Source organism: Oryx dammah, unplaced genomic scaffold (genome assembly GCF_014754425.2).
Source record: "Oryx dammah isolate SB20612 unplaced genomic scaffold, SCBI_Odam_1.1 HiC_scaffold_25, whole genome shotgun sequence".
Taxonomy (NCBI): domain Eukaryota; kingdom Metazoa; phylum Chordata; class Mammalia; order Artiodactyla; family Bovidae; genus Oryx; species Oryx dammah.
Genome location: NW_024070209.1, coordinates 47,773,350 through 47,789,301, shown reverse-complemented (window position 1 = coordinate 47,789,301; position 15,952 = coordinate 47,773,350). Strand labels below are relative to the sequence as shown.

At 46.1% G+C, this 15,952-nt stretch overlaps 1 protein-coding gene and 1 non-coding gene across 7 annotated transcripts in view; one reads left to right on the top strand and one right to left on the bottom strand.

Moving 5' to 3' along the window:
* The window catches only part of REEP1 (receptor accessory protein 1), a 133,742-nt gene that overhangs the window by 98,282 nt on the left and 19,508 nt on the right, over positions 1–15,952 (bottom strand). The gene's annotated exons all lie outside the window — the stretch shown is intronic.
* Positions 2,255–2,393, top strand: LOC120852350. The gene has a single exon (XR_005718530.1). It is a non-coding gene; the product is annotated as a small nucleolar RNA SNORA68 (small nucleolar RNA).

Genomic DNA, 15,952 nt, shown 5'->3' with positions numbered 1-15,952 from the left:
AAATAAAAATTACCCAGAATCCCACCATCCAGCAATAACAGTGCTTAAATTGTTATACTGAATATGTCCTTCCAATACTGGTATACCAATAAAATACTGGCACATGTCCCTCCTCAGGGCTGCCCTGGTGGCTCAGTGGTGAAGAATCTGCCAGCCAATGCAGGAGATGTGGGTTCAATCCCTGGGTCGGGAAGGCCCCCTGGAGAAAGAAATGGCAACCCACTTCAGTATTCTTGCCTGGAAAATCCTATGGACAGAGCAGCCTGGTGGGCTACAGTCCACAGAGTCACAAAGAGTCAGACATGATTGAAGCAACTTAGCATGCACGCACATGAAAGGTAGAAGCCTGGAGAGAGAGTCAGGAAGAGAACAGTGAACACAGACACACATACACACAGAAAATGAAGCAGATGTGAGACCAGGGCCTTGGGGAGGGGGAAGAAGTGAGGACAGGAGGCTTCCCAATAGCTTCCAGCCCAGTTTCTAGGACCCCATGGAGTCCAGCTGCAACTCCCTAACTCTTTACAATGAATTCCCCTTTTTGTTTCTGTTTTTTTTTTAATAAAAAAAAATTTTTTTTTTACTTTATTTCTTCCCCTATTTCCATTATTTACAGAGTTTGAATCTTAGGGCAAGCTTTGGTTTCTTATTGTTAAGTTTGAGGAATAGTTTAAACTTAAGGCTCCTCTGTCCATAGGATTTCCCAGGCAAGAATACTGAAGTGGGTTGCCATTTCCTTCTCCAGAGGACCTTCCTGACCCAGGGATCAAACCCACATCTCCTGCACTGGCCGGCAGATTCTTTACCACTGAGCCACCAGGGCAGCCCTGGGGAGGGATGTGTACCAGTAATACTCTGGTGATTTAGGGATGTATGCCAGTTAAACTCCGCTGATTTAGGAATTAGCAGAATTCATACTTTCTTTCCTTGTTGGCCGCACCATTCAACAAGTGGGATCTTAGTTCCCCAACCAAGGATCTAACCTGTGCGTCCCACCCCCTGCAATCTTAACCACCGGACCACCAGGGAAGCCCCAAATTCCCCTTTTTGGATGATGCTAAATAATCCAGTCGGTTTTGTCTCTCCTGGTTCATGTGGGAGAAAAGGGAGTAGTTGAGGGGGTGAAGACTTGAGTAAGACACAGCCTCTGACAACTGATGCCTGAAAACTCAGATCCCCTTAACCTTCTCCTCTCCAACCTGAGCTCACGTCCCCTGGAGCTGACCGAGGCCTTCTGAGGGCAGATTATGCACCCATGTGCATAAAGCCATTCACACTGCAGTACTCGAACAAACTCATTGTGATGGTACCAAAAGGTGAGGCTCCAGTTCCCGAGCTGAGAAAGCTGGAAATCCAGGACAGCAGTACCCACCCAGAGAGTATGTTTGCATAAGAATCACCCCAACTAAACACAAGCACCCACAGTGAGGGTCTAAGGCCAGGGAAGCTGGGAGCTGTCCAACTTCTCCATCTGCTTCCCTTTGAAGCGCCTCTAAGCTCCCCTCAGAGCAGATCCTCAGCAGAAACCACAGCAGGCTTTCTCCTAGGGGCACACAGCCCTGTCCCTCCCAGGACCAGGTAACAGCAGCTGGCTTACCACCCTCTTTAGTCTAGCTCCTGCCAGAGCCAGGAGAAAAACCACCCCCTAAATACCGAGAAGGGCATTTCATCTCTACCACTTACTGACTTCATGATTTTGAATGTTATTTAAGTTCTCTAAGTTTCAGTTCCCTCATCTACAAAAATTAGAAATAACAACAGTTCCCACTGTAAGGATGAAATGAAATGATAATTTTAAAGGGACCAGAGTATTAAAGCAAAAGTTAATAGCTTTAAAGTGTTAGCTTTCCATCTCCCATTTTGTTCATATTAAATGTTTTAATTAATTTTTTCAATTTGCGCTGAGTGTTGTGTCTAACTCTTGGTGATCCTATGGACTGTAGCCCGTCAGGCTCCTCTGTCCATGGAATTCTCCAGGCAACAATATTGGATTGGGTTGCCATTTCCTCCTCCAGGAGATCTTCCCCACCCAGGGACTGAACCCTCATCTTACATCTCCTGCATTGGCAGGCGTGTTATTAACCACTAGCACTACCTGGGAAGCCCATTCATATTAAATGTTTTAAGTAATATTTTTCAGTTTACTAGATGACAATATAATGTCAATTTAAAAAACATAATCTATGTGAGATCCTCCTTAGCTAGAAAATAAAAACTTGATTAGGTTTCATTTTATTTTTTAAGTGTCCTCAAAATGGCACCAATTCCAGAAGTATATCAGCAAAAATAAGCAATACCACGGTTTAAACAGGGGTGCCAACAGCAAGTGGATCTTATCGCCTTTGGGGGGCTACAATTGTACCCCTCAAAGTGAATTTGCAGGTTCTGTGTGCTTAGTCACTCAGTTGTGTCTAACTTTTTAAGACCCTGTGGACTGTAGCCTGCCAGGCTCCTCTGTCCATGGGATTTTTCAGGCCAGGATACTGGAGTGAGTTGCCATTTCCTCCTCCACGGTATCTTCCCAACCTAGGGATCGAAACTACATCTCTTGTGTCTCCTGCATTGCTTAATGCAGAGTATACTTAATATTTCAACAGATGTATATGTGCAAGAGGGTGCAAGTTCAGCTTCCAGGCAGGTCCAGTTTCCTGCCTGGAAATGAATGACCTCTTGGAAACCCATCTTTGTTTTCTCCTGGGCTTAACGGGCCAGGAAACCCCAGGCAGATGAATGCACAGTAGCGCCCTCTCTGCACCATGACGGCAATGAATGCTTCACCCTCACTCCATTTTCCTTTAATGTCTGGTAGATTTTATAAAGCCAGATGGGCTTCCTGAAGCTTGAGTTCCTCAGTGATGGATGTTCAGCCAATGCATTGCTGTCTGAAGCCCCCTGCCCAGAGGTCAGCAAGCAGCTTCTTTCCCTCCCTACTTTGGAAAGCCACAGAGTCTCTCTGGGGTCATGGAAGGGGCAGCTATGCTGAGAGCCCTGGCCCTTGTCACTGAAGGCCAAGCTCCCAGCCCCGGACTGCAAGGCAACAAGCCTGTCTCCACACAGGGGCTCCAAACACAGGAAAAGCTGACACTTCCTCCAGACAGATTTTCCAGGCAAGAATATTGGAGCTGGTTGTCATTTCCTTCTCCAGGGGATCTTCCCATTGCAGGGATCGAACTTGCATCTCCTATGTCTCTTGCATTGGCAGGTGGATTCTTTACCACTAGCGCCACTTGGGAAGCCCCCTCCAGATGGAAGTCATAGTCAGTTAAGAGGCTATCAGGCTGATTCATGTTGATGTATGGCAGAAACCAACCCAACATTGTAAAGCAATTATCCTTCAATTAAAATTTTTAAAAAAGAGGATATCAGTGCTTCTTATTTTTTTTTCACCTCCATTTGTTTTTTTTAAAGAATTTACAAACCCAATCATCCAGAACTGCAGATGGGAGGAGAGATTGGCATGATCTTTCTGGGAGGCAAGTTGCTCTTATCTCTCAAATCTTTATAGCTTTGCTATCCTCTGCCCTAGTAATTGTACTCCTGGGAAACTACCCAAAAGAAATCAGAGGTAAACAAAAATTAAGGCACAAACACATCCCATGGCTTTTTATTACAAAAGAAATGGAAAATAATACAGCTGTCCAACAATTTTTAAAAAAGGAATTGACTATACAATTTTAAAAGGTCACTAAAATTCTGTTTAGAAATATTGTGGACACAAGGATATATTAATATATTAATGTCAGTGGGAAAGCAAGATACACAGTAACTCCAACCACACAAAGTTTTTGTGTTCAGAAAGCCTTAAGGATCCCCCCCAGAATGCATTTCTATAATGGAATTATGAGTGACTTTATCTTCTTTATCCTTTCCTTTTCTCCCCCATCCTATTGCCCAGAGTAGCATTCAATCCTTTATCCATCAGTCAGGATCTAAGGATGAGTGGGACAGTCCTAGACATCACCAAGTTCAAGTCTAGCTGAATGACAGTCAGGTCATCACACCCACAGCCATGCTCTGTGAGCTGAGGCTGGGCTGCTAAATTAGCAGGGGATGCTCCAGGAGATGTTGAACGATGAGCAGGAGCTTGGTAGATTCGGGAGGAAGAAGGGGACACTTCAGGAAGGGAAAAAACATGAGCAAATCCCAGAAACAAGTGAGAACATCATGGGTTTGGGGCTACAAGGGGGTCGGGGGAGCTGGGACCAGGCCAGCTGGGCATGGACTGGGGGGAGCTGTCATTTTCCAGGGTACCCTCTGCCGGGGGGGGGTCCTTCCAAAGGCTGAGGGGAGGAGGGAAAACTAAAAAGGAAGTGCCAAGGAGGGTGGGAGGGTGATTGAAAATACGAAGCAGGACAAACTCTAGGGGACTTCCCTGGAGGTCCAATGGTTAAGACCCTCCCCCACTTCTAATGCAGGGGATGTGGGTTCAAACTCTAGTGGGGAACTATGACTCCACATGCTGAAGGGCGTGGCCAAAAATTAAAATAAATAAAACAAACCTGAAGTAGGATGAAGTCTATCTCTTTACACAGTGCTTGGCACACAGAAGATATGAATAAATGAGTGAAGGAATGAGTGAGTGCATGCATGAATGCATGAATGACTCAGGGGCAGAGAGAAGGTTAGAGAAGCAGTTTACAATCAAAACAGCAAGGAAAACCGTGAGTTGGAGTTTCCCCTCTTTGGAAAGTGGGTAGAGATCCATTCACACATATGCCTTATGGTCTCCCAGAACTTATAAATATTCCAATAAAACAAAATTCTTGTAAAACCGTCAGCAACTAAGTCCCAGATTTCACAGGAAAGAAAGATGCATGGACCCAAGCACACCACAGCACCAGCCGGATGAAGGTGAGTCTGCTGTGCTCAGGAAGGAGCACACAAGCCGCTGCAATTCCCTCCACTCCCCTCCTTCAGGCTTAGATGCCCAGACTCCGTCGTTTCATTTGTAATCACCGACTCTTAGGGAGAACAGCGTTAAAAGCTATCACCCTGCCCCCAAAAGGAAAAGAATGACCCTGTGGGTCCCTCTGCACCAACAAGCTCCTCCCCTCCCATCCCCTCCTCCCGACTCCACCAACAATAAGGGTTTCTCATAATTAGTGCACACAAACCCTCAAAGGGGCCCCACCGTGTTGCAAGAGTGCACTGTTAAGAAGTTCATTATAAATGAAAACAAAAACCATCTCCCCATACTAGTGGATCACACTAGTAACCATGAAAACACTGCACTGAGGAACAGACACTGTTTGGCACAGCCACGCTGCCCATTCACCTCTCTCACAAGGACCCCCTACCCCCAGGCACGAACAGAGGACCCTGCCTCCAGCCAAAGCTGATTCAGGCACTGTCGGCCCCCAGCTGGACCTCTCCAATTCTACCCCCCCCACCCCAGGAATTTAGAATTAGAGCTGAGCGATCTGCAGGTTACTGAAAATGAGGACTGTAGGCACAGTGGCAAAGAATCCACCTGCCAATGCAGGAGAAGCAAGAGATACACGGGTTTAATCCCTGGGTCAGGAAGACTCCTTGGAGAAGGAAATGGCAACTCACTCCAGTATTCTTGCCTGGAGAACCTCATGGACAGAGGAGCCTGGCTAGCTACAGTCCATGGGGGTGCAAAGAGTCGGACACAACTGAGTGCACGTGCGTGTACACATGGCCATATCTGACTAAATGCTCACCAAAGCAAAAAAGGATGTCTGCAGAGACAGAAAGAAGGGAGTACAGAGAAGCAAAGACAATATTTCATGCTGAAAGAGACAGACAGACATGCTGTATAAGGACAGAGCTGACTCTCTTTTTATTTTAAGCTCATATACTCTCTGGGTTCTCACCATGCTCAGCTCCTGGTTTCAGTCCTTCCTAAAGTCCAGGTGGACTCTGTCCTCTCATACTCCGGGCGCCATCCCAACATCTTTCCCACAAACATCCTCTCTTGCTGAAGCTGATCAGAAGCACATTTCTTTTCAGTTCAGTTTAGTTGCTCAGTCATATCCAACTCTTTGAGACCCCATGGACTGCAGCACACCTGCAGTCTCTCCTGGAGTTTGCTCAAACTCATGTCCATCAAGTCAGTGATGCCATCCAACCATCTCATCCTCTGTCATCCCCCTCTCCTCCTGCCTTTAATCTTTCCCAGCATCAGGGTCTTTTCCAATAAGTCAGTTCTTTACATCAGGTAGCCAAAGTATTGGAGTTTCAGTATCAGTCCTTCCAATGAATATTCAGGACTGATTTCCTTTAGGATTGACTGCATTGATCTCCTTGCAGTCCAAGGGACTCTGTTACTTGCAACCAAAGAGTTTTACTGAGACACCACCAAAACTGCCTGGGCACAACACTCCATACACCCCTGGGTGCACAGATTGGGCAAGGCCAGTGTCTACACCAGCCCCACCACCCCTCTCCCTAGCTTCCACCCCCTCCTCCAATCTCCAACAGCCTGTCAGTATTTCCTCTTGGATCATATACTTCCCCTCAAACCCCATTTCCTTATGTCAGGGGCTCTTAAATGTGAGGTACATCAGAATTCCTCAGTGGGCTTGTTAACACACAGATTGCTGGGCCACCTCGAGTGTCTGAGTCTATGGGTCTAACATAGGGCCAAAGCCTGCCTTTCTAGCAAGATCCCAGGTGGTGCTACAGCTGGCCCGGGAGCACAGCTTGAAGATCACTGCCCTATTTCCTTCCACGGAAACAAGGCATCCGCCCTTGTTCAGGGGCTTCCCTGGTGGCTCAGACGCTAAAGAATCCACCTGCAATGTGGGAGACCCAGGTTCAATCCCTGGGTCAGGAAGATCCCCTGGAGGAGGAAATGGCAACCCACTCCAGTATTCTTGACTGGAAAATCCCATGGACAGAGGAGCCTGGTGGGCTACAGTCCAGGGGGTCACAATAGAGTTGGATATGACTAAGCATACACACACTCATACAGGTGTGCAGTCTGGCCGATCCAGCCAAACCCAGCACACCACAGGAGCTCTCACACGGTCCTCCTGATGTTCCCTGCGCTCTGCTCCTACTCTAAATCAAGTCCCACCTCTTCTATGAGACTTTTCCCACCCACCCTCATCAAAAAAACACTAGGCCTCTCTTCCTGAAATGCAGAATATACCAAAAACAGTTGAGTAAAGATAATCTAGTTTCCCATTTCCCCACCTTTGCTTGAAAAAGTGTGATAATAAAATATTTCCAATTGGCTTACATTGGTAGGTAGTCTTTATCCACTCGTCCAAAAAAAAAAAAAAGGACTGATGACTTTTCATGTAAAACAATCTACAGCATCACACTGGCAACGTTTTTCCACATGCTGGAGACAAACAGTTACTGTAACTTTATCAAATGAAAGAACAAAATGTATGTCAAAATGTATGTCCCTCCCTCTTGCTAAGGGTCATGCGATCTACAAACAGGCAGCTGGGAGTTCTGCGGACAGACCTCAAAGAATACTAACAGAAACAGCTATTTGTTCTCACTCAGAGTCTTGGGCAGAGAACCATACAGGAAATTTTGACAGGGCCTCTCACTCTACTGGGAGCAGGGGAATCAGTGCTCTGTGTATGAAAGCCATTTGATGCCACACATCAAAAGCTTTTCAAAGACTCACACCTGTTTATCCCTAATTCCATCAGTGTAAGGAAAACATCTGAAAAACAAAGGCCAACAATACCATTCCCTATAGTCACACACATGCACAAAGTCAGAAACAAATGGGACGTCTCACATGAGCATGGCTTTCACATCCACATATTTATTTATTGTCATTCATGCTCCCCAGGTGGCGCTAGTGGTAGAGAACCCACTTGCCAATGCAGGAGACGCGGGTTCCATCCCTGGGTGGGGAAAATCCCCTGGAGGAGGGCACGGCGATGGGCACGGTGACCCACTTCAGTATTCTTGCCTGGAGAATCCCATGGACAGGGGAGCCTGGTGAGCTACAGTCCATGGGGTTGTAAAGAGTCAGACACAGCTGAAGTGACTTAGCATATGCCGAAAAGGATTTACTATATACTTAATTGTGCTCAATTTACTAGAATGGATAACAGCCTTTAAAAGTGATATTTACAAAATGTCTGAAACAGCACAACACTGTTTAGAGCATTATCTTCAGGTGAAAAGTAGAATACAAAATTGTTACTATGTATAAGTACAACTGCATATTTTTACAAATTAACTTCAAAAGCAGAAAAGGACCAGAAAGATTCTCTATGATGTTATCAGCAGTCCTGGTGGGAAGACGGAAACAGTAATACTTTTTCCTTTCTATTTTTATGTGTCTTCCAACTAACAATGAGCTCATTTTTAAAACATAGCTTAACATAAATATAGAAACCAAATGGGGTGTGGGCGTCAGGTGTTCCCTATCATATAGCTCGGAGAAAATCACCTGTTCTTGATAGAAACAGGTATCGGATTACGAGAACAAAAGGCAGACAAATGCAGAGAAGGCAGGACTGGGGAGACCTTTGCTGTCAGCCAAGTGCACACTGCTAAGAATCTTTTAGATGCAAGATTCAAATGCCAAAAAAAAAAAAAAGTGAGTGGTGACAGCCCTGCTGCTCAATTGGACAGGATTACAGAAAAAGAGGGGAAAACACATGTGATGTTAGGAAGGCACTTCCAAGGATGACCCAACATAGATCGTGTTTTAAACTGCTGGCAGTGAGAGAATAACAGCATTTCTCCTGGGGGTCTCAGAGCCTCCCAGGTCTGCTTAACAAGTTCACCCTGCGAGCCCAGAAGGGCAGGACTGCAGACAGCTGGTGTGAGGACCAGAACTGCAGCCCAGACTCTGTCACTCACTGATGGAGACCTGGACTAAGCCTCTGGGCTCTTATTGTCCTCCTCTGTAAAATGGGAGGGTCTTGGAAGAGAGTCATTTGGTTGTTAGTAACAGAAACTGACCAAGCTGGCATAAGCAACAAAGGGAATCTGTGGGGAGCACCCTGGGGTGAAGTCAGAACCCCAGGGCAGCTGGGCTCTGGGAGCATCTAGGACTGGGGACTGGAGAGCCTAGGAAAGCAGGCAGGGTTTCTCACACCTCTGTGCTCCCTAATTATCTCCGTCACTCTTCCTTCTCTGCTAACCCATCTTCCACATGCTCTTTGTGGCAGAACACAGCCTGCACACCTCCTCACGCTTACTTATGATGACTCCTGTCTCTTGAATAATTGGTGTTTTAGCTCAGGCTACCATAACAACATACTACAGACTGAGGGCTTAAATCACAGAAATTTATTCTCCCACAGTTCTGGAGGTTCAAAGTCCAAGATGAGAGTACAGGCATGGCTGGGATCTGGTGAGGACTGACAGATGGCCAGCTTTCTCTCTGTGTCCTCCTATCACAGAGCTGGGGGGTGGTGGGAGAGCTCTCTGGCGCCTCTTCTTACAACAGCACTAATCCCATCGTGGGGGTGCATCCTTGTGACCTCACCTGAACCTAATTACCAGGCTTCCTTGGTGGCTCAGTGGTAAAGAATCCACCTGCAGGTACAGGAGATGCCGGTTCAATCTCTGGTCTGGGAAGATCCCATACGATGTGGAGCAACTGAGCTCGTGTGCCACCACTATTGAGCCTGTGCTGTAGAGTCTGGGAGCCACACAACTGAAGCCCACACCCGCTAGAGCCCAGCTCAGTAACAAGAGAAGCTGCCAAAGTGAGAAGCCCTGATACTGGAACTAGAGAAAAGCGTGTATAGGAACAAGACCCAGCACAGCCAAAACAAAATAAATAAAATTATTTATAAATAAATAAACCTAATTACTTCCCAAAGGACCCACCTCCAAATATCATACCTTCTCACTGGATGTTAGGACTTCAATATATAAATTCATGCCTGCATGCTCAGTCATGTCTGACTCTTTTGTGATCCCATGGGCTGTAACCCACCAGACTCCGCTGGTTTATGGGATTTCCGGGGCAAGAATACTGCAGTGGATCCCTCCTCCAGGGGATCTTCCTGACCCAGGGATCGAATCTGCATCTCCTGCCTTGGCAGGCAGGTTCTTTACCCCTGAATCACCTAGGAAGCCCCTATATAAATTGGAGGAAAACACAATTCAGTCCATGGAAACTGGCTACCTCTGAATCTCACTTCTCTGTTGTCAAGAGAGGGAAAACAGAATTGGTTCAGTCTTGAGTCAAGTGGTCATCCAGTACAAACTTGGCTTCCAGGATTGATTCCCCAGTCCTATCTCTACCCTGTCACCTGAATGAAAAGCTATTAAAGCAGCAAGTCAAGAACTGTTTCTCTTGGTCAATATTTCCCACAAAACTAAACACTCATGGAGGATAAAGGTCATTTCTGTCTTATCTACCACCACCTCCTCAAGCCCATCACAGAGCAGGCACACAGAAGATGTTCAATGCCTGATGGTTGCTTTTTGGCGAAATGGGGATGGACTTCCCCAGTGGTCCAGTGGTTGAGCATCCACCTGCCAATGCAAGGGACACAAGTTCAATCCCTGGTCCAGAAGGAGTCCACACGCTACAGGGGAACTTAGCCCATGCACCACAACTACTTGGCCCAAACTCGCAAACTGATGCTCTGCAGTAAGAGAAGCCATCGCAATGAGAAGCCCATGCTCCGCAACTAGAGAGTAGCCCCCACTCGCCACAACTAGAGAAAGCCCATGTGCAGCATCCAAGACCCAGTGCAGTGAAAAGTAAATACATTTTTTAAAAATGGGAGAAGGATAAAGAGCTTGTACTCCAAAGATATATATAGACATACCATCACCTTCTTGGAGCCAGAGTATGATTTCCACCCTAAACGTCAAGAAGACTTTCCTTTGAGTCAAACTTTGTTTCTTAATCTTTTCCAGGCAAAGAAAATTATCACCTACCATTGCCTACCACTACATTTATGTTGAATACTAACAATGTATAAAGTGTATAGAGCAGAAAAAGGATAAAAAGACAGATTGTCTACCTTCAAGGACTGAGACCTGAGCCCAACCGAAAAGCCATCAATATTGGCAAAGTAAAAAATATGAGTTAAGAAATAAGAAAACATGTGATATGTCTCAAGATGCTGGGAAGAATATTGTCCAATGACCAGTGCTAGCGAGCAGAGTATGCTTTGAGGGTGCAGGACATGGAATCCACCTTAGTCTAGAGTGGCCCAGGAAGAAAAAGCAGATGTTAAAGATGGGTGGGATACAGCTTGGTGAGGTAGGGATGTGGCCTTCAGGAATAGGGTAGCGGGGACTCAAGTCAAAGCATGGAAAGCACACAACATATGTAGGGATGGTCACAGGGAACAGTGAATAAGGTCCTTTAGAAGTACATTATAGAGGGCCCTGAACAACTGCAAAATTCTAGACTGGATAACTGAATAGCTGTGAGCACTGGAGGGGCTTCCCAGGTGGCTCAGGGGTAAAGAATTCACCTGTCAATGCAGGAAACACAGATTTGATCCCTGGGTTGGGAAGATCCCCTGGAGGAGGAAACAGCAACCTGCTCCAGTATTTCTGCATGAGAGACCCCATGGACAGAGGAGCCGGGTGGGCTACAGTCTATGGGGTCACAAAGACTTGGACACGACAGAGCAGCTGAGCACACAAAGGGGCACTGGAAAGGAGAGAGAACAAGTACCTGGGCCCTGAGCGGGTCCTCTGAGGACAGTCATGCCAGGCAGCCCTGTTTCTTCTTAAAACAGGGAGACCAGCAGGGGACTGTGAGTTTTGCAAGGTCATGAGTACAAGTTCCCATAAACTTGATATAAGAAATTTCCATGCACTTGATGGCTTAAAATAACAGAAATTTATTCTCTCAGTTCCAGAGGGGAGACGTCTGAAACCAAGGTATCAGCAGGGCCACACTCCCTCCAAAGGCTTAAGGGGAGAATCCTTCCTTGTCTTTTCCTAGTTTCTGGGGGCTGCCAGCAATCCTTGGTGTTCCCTGGACTGCAGAGGCATCGCTGTAAAATGCCTCAACTGTTACATGGTATTTTCCCCCTGCATGTCTCGGTCTGCGTCCAGATTTCCTTCTTATAAGGACACCAGTCACTGGATTAGAGCCAACCCTAATCCAGTGTGAACTCATCCTAACTTGACTACATTTGCAAAGACTCTATTCCCAAATAAAGTCACATTCTGAGGTCTCGGGTGGGTTTCCCTGGTGGCTCAGCAGTAAAGAATCTGCCTGCAGTGCAGGAGATCCAGGAGACGTGGGTTCAATCCCTGAGTGGGGAAGATCCCCTGGAGAGGGAAATGGCCACCCATTCCTTGAATATTCTTGCCTGGAGAATTCCATGGACAGAGGAACCTGGAGAGCTACAATCCATAGGGTCACAAAGAATCAGACATGACTGAGCATGCACGCATCTTTATATCTTGTGTATGGGAGGTCTCAGGTAGACATGAACTTTGGGGAGACACTCTTCACATCAGCACAGACACTGAGTAACTCTCACCCTTATGTGCTGGTTTGAGAAACTAACAGCCACAAAAGCAACTATTCCGTTATCCTGCATGAGAAGTGACTCAAAGGACTTCCCTGGTAGTTCAGTGGCTAAGACTCTGCACTGCCAATGCAGGAGCCTGGGTTCCATCCCTGGTCAGGGAACTAGATCCCACATGCTGTAACTAAAGAGTTACTAAGAGTTTACATGCTACAACTAAAGATCCTGCACACCACAAGGAAGAACGGAGATCTCACGTGCTCCAACTAAGATCTGGCACAGCCAAATAAATATTAGAAAAAAAGTGACTCGATGTACTACTGTGATGGACGCCACCAAAGGAGGAGTCCCCACACCAGGACAAGTTTAAAGCTCTAGATGACTTCCAAAATTTCTTCCGATTATACACATGTGGGGTTCAAGGTTCTGTCAATTATTTCTGTTATACTGATTTACCAATTCAGTCCTCTCTCTCCATTCCTACTGCCAAGACTCTGGTTCAACCCTGTTGCTTCAAACTTGACATTGATAGAACTGTTTTCACATCACTTCCACTTTCTAAAACCTTCACTGGCTCACTCCTGTCTAAAAGCAAAGTCCTGTACTTTGACCTCAAATCTACCTTCCCCACCTGAACTCCCCAGACATCCCAACATGAATTGTCTACTTGAGTCAGTCTGGTCCTTCAAACACAGCTGGCACATTTCACCCCCACACCTTAGCCTGGCACGTGCCTGCCTCCCGGCAGAAGGGAATCCAAGTTGCACCTGGAAGACCACTTGCTCCTCTTTCACATCACCTCTGAGGACCAACCAGCCCAGCCCACAGTGCTCTGGCATCTCCATGAGTCTGACTGCCTGCAGAAGGGCTGGATCCTTGCTCTCTCACTGCCTTCCACTATTGATGAGCCTTTCTGGACACAAAGAATGCTGCAACATCCAAACAAAGACAGATAAAGGCTGTGAAATCAGAGCCAATGGATAACCATTAAGAACTGGGCAAATTCCTTAACCTTTCTAAGCCTCAGACTGCTCATCTGTAACATGAAATAATACTACGTACCTATCCTATCGGACTATTGTCAGCATAAAGTGAACCAATACATGCACAGCTGCCCATGCAGCATCTTACATGGAGTGCCAATAAAAGTACTCATTTGCAGACTTCCCTGGTGGTCCAGTGGTTAAGATGCCACGCTTCCAATGCAGGGGACCTGGGTTTGATCTCTGGTCAGGGAATTAGATTCCATATGCTACAACTAAGAGTGACTAAGAGTTCGAAGGCTAAAGATCCTGCATGCCACAACTAAAGATTCTGCATGCTATAACTAAAAAAAAAAAAAAAAAACACAAAAACTAAAAGATCCTGTTTGCTGCAACAAAGATTGGAGATCCTCATACTGCAACTAAGACCTGGTCCAGCCAAATAAATAAATGAATATATTTTTAAAGTACTTACTTGTATCATGGTTGTGCTGTGCTAAGTCGCTTCAGTCGTGTCTGACTCTTTGCAACCCTATGAACTGTAGCCGAACAGGCTCCTCTGTTCATGGAATTCTCCAGGCAAGAATTCTGGAGTGAGTTGCCATTTTCTTCTTTAGGGGACCTTCCCAACCCAGGGATCAAAATCCGTATCTCTTATGCCTCCTGCATTGGCAGGCGGGTTGGACCCAAGTTTTGCGTTTAGGTCTGGGGACCAAGGCACAGATCTGTGTCCCTTCATAACCAAGCAGCAAACAGCCAATGAATAATCAGGTGACATATGTTGTAGGACCCTGTAAGCATTTAGCTAACCCTCCCTTCATTTTATGAATGGGGAGACTGGGACCCAGGCAGGCAAAGTGACTCACCCGAGCTCACAGGACTGTTAAGCAGCAGAGTCACGATGAACCGAGCAATGACTATTTTCTTACATCAAATGTTGAAGTCAGTTTGGGCTTTGGTTACCTCACTGGTAAAACAGGGATACTAATGCCTACCTGTCCAGGTTGTTCTGGAAATACTGCATCAGGCTGGTGAGGGAAATGACAAGGTGTATGATGAGCAGTACAAAAAAGATCTTCATGACCCAGATAATCACGATGGTGTGATCACTCATCTAGAGCCAGACATCCTGGAATGTGAAGTCAAGTGGGCCTTAGAAAGCATCACTATGAACAAAGCTAGTGGCGGTGATGGAATTCCAGTTGAGCTGTTTCAAATCCTGAAAGATGATGCTGTGAAAGTGCTGCACTCAATATGCCAGCAAATTTGGAAAACTCAGCAGTGGCCACAGGACTGGAAAAGGTCAGTTTTCATTCCAATCCCAAAGAAAGGCAATGCCAAAGAATGCTCAAACTGCTGCACAATTGCACTCATCTCACATGCTAGTAAAGTAATGCTCAAAATTCTCCAAGCCAGGCTTCAGCAATACGGGAACCACGAACTTCCAGATGTTCAAGCTGGTTTCAGAAAAGGCAGAGGAACCAGAGATCAAATTGCCAACATCCACTGGATCATGGAAAAAGCAAGAGAGTTCCAGAAAAACATCTATTTCTGCTTTATTGACTATGCCAAAGCCTTTGACTGTGTGGATCACCACAAACTGTGGAAAATTCTGAAAAAGATGGGAATACCAGACCACCTGACCTGCCTCTTGAGAAATCTGTATGCAGGTCAGGAAGCAACAGTTAGAACTGGACATGGAACAACAGACTGGTTCCAAATAGGAAAAGGAGTATGTCAAGGCTGTATATTGTTACCCTGCTTATTTAACTTACATGCAGAGTACATCATGAGAAACGCTGGACTGGAAGAAACACAAGCTGGAATCAAGATTGCCGGGAGAAATATCAATAACCTCAGATATGCAGAGGATACCACCCTTATGGCAGAAAGTGAAGAGGAACTAAAAAGCCTCTTGATGAAAGTGAAAGAGGAGAGTGAAAAAGCTGGCTTAAAGCTCAACATTCAGAAAACAAAGATCATGGCATCCGGTCCCATCACTTCATGGGAAATAGATGGGGAAACAGTGGAAACAGTGTCAGACTTTATTTTTTTGGGCTCCAAAATCACTGCAGATGGTGACTGCAGCCATGAAATTAAAAGACGCTTACTCCTTGGAAGAAAAGTTATGACCAATCTAGATAGCATATTCAAAAGCAAACACATTACTTTGCCGACTAAGGTCCGTCTAGTCAAGGCTATGGTTTTTCCTGTGGTCATGTATGGATGTGAGAGTTGGACTGTGAAGAAGGCTGAGCGCTGAAGAATTGATACTTTTGAACTGTGGTGTTGGAGAAGACTCTTGAGAGTCCCTTGGACTGCAAGGAGATCCAACCAGTCCATTCTGAAGGAGATCAGCTCTGGGATTTCATTGGAAGGAATGATGCTAAAGCTGAAACTCCAGTAATTTGGCCACCTCATGCGAAGAGCTGACTCACTGGAAAAGACTCTGATGCTGGGAGGGATTGGGGGCAGGAGGAGAAGGGGACGACAGAGGATGAGATGGCTGCATGGCATCACTGACTCAATGGACGTGAGTCTGAGTGAACTCCGGGAGTTGGT